Source organism: Danio aesculapii, chromosome 19 (assembly GCF_903798145.1).
Source record: "Danio aesculapii chromosome 19, fDanAes4.1, whole genome shotgun sequence".
NCBI lineage: Eukaryota > Metazoa > Chordata > Actinopteri > Cypriniformes > Danionidae > Danio > Danio aesculapii.
In genome coordinates, this window is record NC_079453.1 from 4,637,638 (window position 1) to 4,645,789 (window position 8,152).

The following is an 8,152-nucleotide window of genomic DNA, read 5'->3' on the forward strand; positions in this document are numbered from 1 at the left end:
TTCATGCTAGAATCATGCTAATAACATGCTAAATCATGATAGAAACATGCTAGTAACATGCTAATTCGTGCTAGAAACATGCTAGTAACATGCTAATTCATGATAGAATCATGCTAGTAACATGCTAATTCATGCTAGAATCATGCTAGTAACATGCTAATTCATGCTAGAATCATGCTAATAACATGCTAATTCATGCTAGAAACATGCTAATTCATGCTAGAATCATGCTAATAACATGCTAGTAACATGCTAATTCATGCTAGAAACATGCTAGTAACATGCTAATTCATGCTAGAATCATGCTAGTAACATGCTAATTCATGCTAGAAACAAGCTAGTAACATGCTAACTCATGCTAGAAACATGCTAGTAACATGCTAATTCATGCTAGAATCATGCTAATTCATGCTAGAAACATGCTAGTAACATGCTAATTCATGCTAGAATCATGCTAGTTACATGCTAATTTATGTTAGAATCATGCTAGTTACTTGCTAATTCATGCTAGTAACATGCTAATTCAGACTCGGCTTTTCAAGCCACCATAAAGTTTGTCCTCAAACTTTAATATCTAGTTTTAGTATTATTTTCTGTAAATATTGTCAGTCGTGTTATATAGTCTATAATTTATGCTGTATAATATTAAGTCAAATGTTAAATAAGTATACTCCACTGAAGAAAAGGCGATGGAGGATCAGCCAATCGGAGAGCTGAAAAATACTTTTACCTGTAAATCCAGGAGAGTGACGTCACTGCAGAGATTTAGAGAAGATGAAACTAACTCGATCAAAAACAACATGGACACCCGAAATAGTCAAACTAAATATTTACTGAGCCGTTCAGAAACCACGTTGGACACGTTTAATACTCACAGGTAAGAAACAGAAGACATAAGAGAGACTGAACTGAATAGTTTATTGATTAAAGTGATTTTGGTCGTTTTCTTTTGTCATTTGAAACGAAGCAGGTTTAATAGTGTCAAATATTCAATTACTTTAGTTTTTTTACTCCACTGAAGTGCTGTCAGATTTGTATCAACAGTATGTTTACTTGATTTGTTGTAAAGCAGAGTTATTTTGAGTTGATCACTTTGTCAGATGAAATAAAGACTAAAAAATGAGGATGTGAAAGACCTGCAGACAAACTGAACACAGACCTGCTGCACTGCAGATGGAAATACATGTAACCTTATATCAGTAACTTTAAAGATAAAGAACTTAATCTAATAATATCACTCTTTTGAGTAAAATCGTATATTAATACACACTTAATATCAATTTTATATGTGTATTTTAATTTTATTTTAGGTGTACTGTGTACTATCTTGAATCTAAACAGCAGGTTATAGCTCAGATTGTTCACTAAGTCATTACTGTGTTTAAAAGGAGCAATTGTATTTCTGCCATTATCAGATTTAGAGAATTAACCTTAATATTAAGATTGTCCAGCACAATATTCAAATAATTTCTCTTTTATTTCTGCTGTAATTATGACAAACTTTTATATAAAGTGAGCAATTTATATATTAAATACAGACTTGCAGGATTAATGTTGGGATTCCAGTAGATGTAAGATTCTAATTAGTTTTTTCTTTAATTGAACAATAGATTTTTATGTGACCAAAACATTGTCATTTTTCAGTAGAGGCTACAGTTATATATTTTTTGTCTTTACGTTTTAACTTTGTCTTTTTTTAATTAATACAAGTATATAATTTTAATCTAAACAAGTAAGTAAATTTAATAGCTTTCAGTGAAGAGGACTGAAGAGGTGAAGAACGATGGCAGAATCTTCACCAACATCAACAAAAGGAAAAGAAACCAGGACAGGAAGTCAAGATCATTTACCTCCATGTAAGTCAATTATGTTGAAAAATAGCCTAATGAGTATTGTAGTATTTAATATGTGCAGTTTAGGAATAAATATTAGCAGTCAACTGTTGAAGACTCATGTTACTGTTTGTACATTTTAGCTAAATGTGTTAGATATTTAAGTCAATATAATAATAAAAAGTAGCTCTCGTCACCCCTATCAAAAAAATAAGTAGGCTAATATGTAAATTAAATCTGTAATACTGTTAAAGAGCTTGTGTTATTTGGTTTGCTGTCTAGTGAACTGTTTTTAAAAGTAATTCATAAGATAATGTTTAAATAAAACCCCCCAGCTCAAACAGCTTCTTGTTTTGCTGTGATACTGATGTTGACCATTGAGGGGCCGCATAGTGGTTTCAAAGTTATTAGTAAATGAGAAACCTCATCATAATTTACCACTTTTAATTTTTCAGAGTTACTGATCTCTTTACATTCATCCAGCTTGATGAGGTGCAACATAGAAGTCTCCATAAATAATATTAAGGGGGTTTACAGGCATCCTAATTGTAAATAATCAAACTAATCAATCTAATTATATCAGACCAGAACCTTCACTGTGCTTTAAGTCTGTCTAAACTTTAGCTGTGTATGATTTATCATAATTTCTCCTCCAGATATGTCCTCCTCAGGTAATCCACTGTCTGAGGAGCTTCAGTGCTCTATATGTCTTGAGGTGTTCACTGATCCGGTCAGCACTCCGTGTGGACACAACTTCTGCAAGAGCTGTCTGAATACATTCTGGAACAACAGCCGGACCTGCATCTGTCCATACTGTAAAGAAACATTCACACAAAGACCCGATCTCAAGATTAACACCACACTCAGAGAGATCTCAGAGGACTATAAAGAGAAAAGTCCTGAGGAAAAGGCTGAAGTTGTGTGTGACGTCTGTGAGGACAGAAAGCTGAACGCCCTGAAGTCGTGTCTGGTGTGTCAGAGCTCTTACTGCCAAACTCACCTGGAGCCTCATTTGAGAGTGGCAGGTCTAAAGAAACACAAACTGATGGATCCTGTGAGGAATCTGGAGGACTATATGTGTCAGAAACACGACAGACCTCTGGAGCTCTTCTGTAGAGATGATCAGATGTGTGTGTGTTCAATCTGCTGTGTGAAAGACCACAAAAACCACAACACCGTTCCTCTAGAAGAGGAGAGTGAAGAGAAGAAGGTAAAAGATACTGACAAAACTACTTTTAAAGAGATCAAATCAAAAGGAAACATATATTGCTTGATGTTATAAACTAAATTGTTAGTTTGAATATTGTCCCAGATGACTATAAATCTCTGTTATTGTAAATGTGTCTGTTATTTGTCTATAGACTGAACTGATGAAGACACAGAAGGACGTGCAGCAGATGATCCAGGAAGGAATCAAGAAGATTCAAGAAGTCAAACACTCAGCAGAAGTCAGAAAAGTGAGTTTGGTCAAAGTTAAATATTTAATATACATCTAGTTAGTGTACTCCAAGAGTTATATACAGTTCAACAGCACTGAGACTGTATGAGAGAATCATGTTTTGATTTATTCACTCAAAGATTATTCAAATCTTTCATTAAGCAGCTGAACATCAAATGCTGCAGGAAGACATTTAATATGAGTAACAGTAGCACGGACTCTTGTCTCAGCAAACTCCACTAATAATGTTCTGACCTGTTTGAGCAGATACACTCAGAGAAGGAGAAAGCAGCTCATGTGGAGCTCTTTACTGATCTGATCCGCTCCATTGAGAGATGTCAGACTGAACTGCTGGAGATGATAGAGGAGCAGCAGAAAGCAGCAGAGAAACAGCAGGAAGAGCTGATTGAAGAGCTGGAGCAGGAGATCACTGAGCTAAAGATGAAAAACACTGAGCTGCAGCAGCTCTCGCACACTGAAGATCACCTCCTCATCCTACAGGTCAGTCAACATCTCTCTGACCAATGAGACACCAGAACACTCCCCATGCTGAAGGCTTTCTCCTCTCCCTCTCCCGCTGTAGATTTACTCATCCCTGCAGTGCAAAGCTGCAGACACCAGGAACCGGCCTGAGATCAGTCTGGACACTCAGGAGAATCTGCAAAGAGCTTTCAGTAAACTGAAGGACACTCTAAATGAGAAACTCAGTCAAACTGGTATGTCAATATCAAACACAAAGATACACATCTTCATCCTCATTTCATATGAGTAATCAAGAAGAGTCTGGTCTGAGCTGTAATAAGTTTGTGCAGGGCTCTGTTTATGTTTTGGGAGCATTTGTGCTTCTAATATTAGAATATAAAATAATAAATAAAATATTTAGGAGCAAAGTCAAATTATTTTAGGAACACCTGCTGAACAATAATTTCTTATTTTCATAAGTTTTTGTTATTTATGTATTGTTATTTATTATATTATGTTATTTATGTGATATGTATTACATTTATTAACTATTTTTATAAAAGTTTTTACTGACAGCCTATTGATGCTCAGAGGTGGCATGAGTGCAATTAAATTAATAAATTCATGTTGAGATTGTTTCAAACATAATACTCTGATATTCTAAAATACAATATCGTTTAAATAACTGAAACAATACTTTCAAAAATTAAACTAAATCTGAGAGTAGGTGACGACAAGTTTTAATGAGTGTAAGGTGTGAGGAAGTGTGAGGAAACTGTTCTACATTTGGTATTACTTTTGTTGATATTTAAAGCAAAACTGTAAAAAAAGGCTAATAATTGTCAAAAATTAATGTTATTTATTAAACTGTTATATAGCTTTATACATTTTGCTTAAAGGGCACCTAGTTTACCCCTTTTTTTAAGGTGTAATATTAATATTATGGTTCTTCTGAGTGTGCCAGTTTAGGTTCAGTTCAAAACACAATTCAGATTGTTTTATTATAATGTGTTAAAAAGTGTCATTTTGGGGGCGTGTCCACAGGTCGTTGTTTTAGGGGTGTGTTGCTTCACATGAAAATTAGTTCCGACTTCCCGCCCAACTTAACAAGGGGGCGGAGCCAAGAACTCCCCTGCTTTGTGTATGGCAACAGACAAGCAGACAGAGAGAAGCAACATTAGTGAGAAGACCAGCATTCAGCCGTACATGTACAACTCGGACACAGACCAAGCAGAGAGTACAAAATCATTTGTGTCTTTGTACAGTTTTACAGCCAACTGTGTGCTAGTTTAAAGTTCCGAGCTTGTACACCGAGACTAATAACCACGCACACTGAATTAACTTTGACTGAGGCACCGGATGTGCCGCTCAGAGCCGCAACACGGCACACCAGATGCGCACATTTGCATGTTATTTAAAATGAAACTATTCAGATGGTGCTCTGTGGCGCGGCAGAAATACGAACAGTGTCCTGAGTCGTGGCTGGGCGCCACGGATAGCCGCCAACTTGAGGCACTCAGATAGAAACCTATGTTTAGAAGTCTAAAATGCATGGCACTGCGTGGTGCGACGCATCTGGTGTGCGACCTGCAGGCAAGTTCGTTATTTTATTTCCAATGGAGGGACTCGCACGTGAGGCAACGCACTCGCACTTTCCAGCTGCACCTAGTTAAGATGACAGAGAGCTTCTGTGACCGCGAGAAATGCAAACGGCTGAAGTTTAAGGAAGACGCAACGAAATGTACATGTTTGCAAACCCACCTAAAGTTACAAACAATGACGCCGATGAGAGCGATCATGTGGTGAATGTTGATCTTGTGTTAAGCCCAATGAGCCTTGCATCTAATAATAGAGCAAGGGTGTTCCTTTGGTGACCGCTTTGACTCGCACGCTGAAAATGGCGGATGTAAAACAACAAACTGAGGAAAATGGTTGTGCGCGCCTGTCAATCAATTCGGTGGGCAGGGGGACCGCACTCCTACGTCAAGTTGCGGTCGATCTAAAAACCACTCCAATTGGTCCACCGTTTTTTTGTTGTTAAATTGACAAAAAAGCACAGGGTGTGTTTATATCACCTCAATATGACGGTCTATACACTATACCTAAACACATGTCTGTCCAAACAGCTTGAAAGTAGATTTTTCACCATAGGTGCCCTTTAATCATGTTATGCTTGGGAGACAGGGATTTATTATTAATTATTTATCATCTACCAATTTTTCTAATATTTGAACTGCACAAAAGGACAAATAAAAAACCTTTTAAAAACATGAAACGCAGTTATATTTCAATTGCTTAAATGAGATGTGATAGGTCTATTTTAATAGCCTAAACTGTTTTTTCATAATTTTTATACATAAAGTGGCTTAAACAACCTATCATTGCATTTTAAAGAGAGCCTTTTAGTGTTTGAAAGGCTAATCCATGACAAAATTGGCATGAATCATAAATCAGATGCTGACAGAGTCAAAATGAAATGAGCAAAACAGAAGAGCTGGTTAAACATCTCTGTTTTGGTCAGTGAGTTTCGTCCCCTAATATCTGTTGAAATCTTTATGTGATCGTCATCAGTAAAGGCAGATTGGAGAGACTGTTATGTTTCTCCACTGACACTTTTGCAAAATTAGAACTTAATAAATATGCATTTATTGGAAGTATTAAGAACTGAAAACATAGGCCATATTTACATTTTAAAAACCACCATATTCATATACAAGAAGGGATGTTTTATAAACAAATTTCGGGAGGAGCACGCGCAGAAGTTTCAGTATCAAATACGTCATTGACAATTATTCTATTATCCAATCAGTTCTTGACCAAACCCCTATATATACCAAAGCTGTCTTACCTGCAGCATCTTACAACTTTAGCATCCCTCCACCACCCCGTCACCTCACCTCTTAAGCATTACAGTCCCGGGGGGAGCGTTCTGGGGCCGGGCTAGATACTTCGCTCGAATCCCTATTCCTCTCTGTTTCCTGATAAGAGGAATAACTCGAGTTTGGGTGTCTTCCCCGAGCTCAGAGCCCTCTCCCCGGACAGCACGCCAAATACGCTTTATTCTGAAACTATTGCAAGTGTGAACTCGTGAAAAGTATATTAAAAAACGACATTCATGACTTCCGGTTTAGCGTCCGCCATGTGAATTCGCAAAGTCAGGAGCTCTGCAAACTAATTCTTAAATTTACTAAATACATAGTTACAACTTACTCCAAGTTTATTGCTACAGCTGCTAATTTGTTTTGTGGACTATTTCTGAACTTTGCGCCTCGATGTCGAAAGCCCCGCATCAGAAAAAGATTGATTTTGCGAGCTCTAATGGGTCCGCTGAGTCGGCTAAAGACGGAAACAAGCATGATTGATGGCGCCTCAATTATGGCAGCGATCACATCTTTGGAAACTGGAATTCACCAAAAGTTTGACACGCATGCGGCTGACTTCCGAAAAGAAATATCATCCCTGCGGGAAGAAGTGCACAACTCGCTAATGGCGGTAACTTCAGATATGAAAGCGCACGAGGAGAGGCTAACTAGTCTGGAAAATGCAACATCCGAGTGGACGACTAGTCTACAGGCACTTGAACCGAATGTGACCGCCCTACGGAGTGAGATTGCTGCTCTTCAGGCCAAGTGCATAGATTTGGAATGCCGTTCTCGACGAAGCAATCTGCGTCTTGTGGGTGTCCCTGAAGGTATGGAGGGTACCCATCCTACAAAGTTTATTGCGGAAACGCTGCAAGAGATATTCAACCTCCACGAGCCCCCGCTTCTTGCCAGAGCTCAAAAAACGACATTTATGAACCCAAAGGCTAAAAGGACAGGAACTTGAGCATCACTGACAATTGTACACAAAACTTTATTATTTCACACACAAAAACATCTTAATGATCTCCTCATGTTTTATTGTCTTGTGTGTCTCCAGAGCTGAAGTGGGTGCAGCAGTATGCAGGTACAGTGTGCTGAACTACACCAGTTTACACTCATACACTCACAGCGTCAACAATCTGACTAAAAACTTAAAAGTATTTATAAAATTAGATATTATAAATGATCATAGTCTTTTATTAAGAAGTTATCATTGATATTCTGTTTTCTCAGTGGATGTGACTCTTGATCCTGATACAGCTCATCCACACCTCATCCTGTCTAGTGATGGAAAACAAGTGAAACATGGAGACATAAAACAGAATCTCCCAGACAAATCTCAGAGATTTGATAGATATCCAAATGTCCTGGGAAAGGAGGGATTCTCCTCAGGGAGATTTTATTTTGAGGTGCAGGTGAAGGGAAAGTCTGACTGAACGTTAGGAGTGGCCGGAGAATCCGTAGACAGAAAGGGAGAGTTCACTCTGACTACCAGTAAAGGATACTGGACTGTGTGGTTGAGGAATGGGAATGAATATAAAGCTCTCTCTAGTCCT

At 37.9% G+C, this 8,152-nt stretch overlaps 1 pseudogene; it reads left to right on the top strand.

The window, feature by feature from the left end:
• Positions 1-807: 807 nt before the first annotated feature.
• Positions 808-8,152, top strand: part of LOC130246412 (E3 ubiquitin-protein ligase TRIM39-like) — a 7,864-nt pseudogene continuing 519 nt past the window's right edge.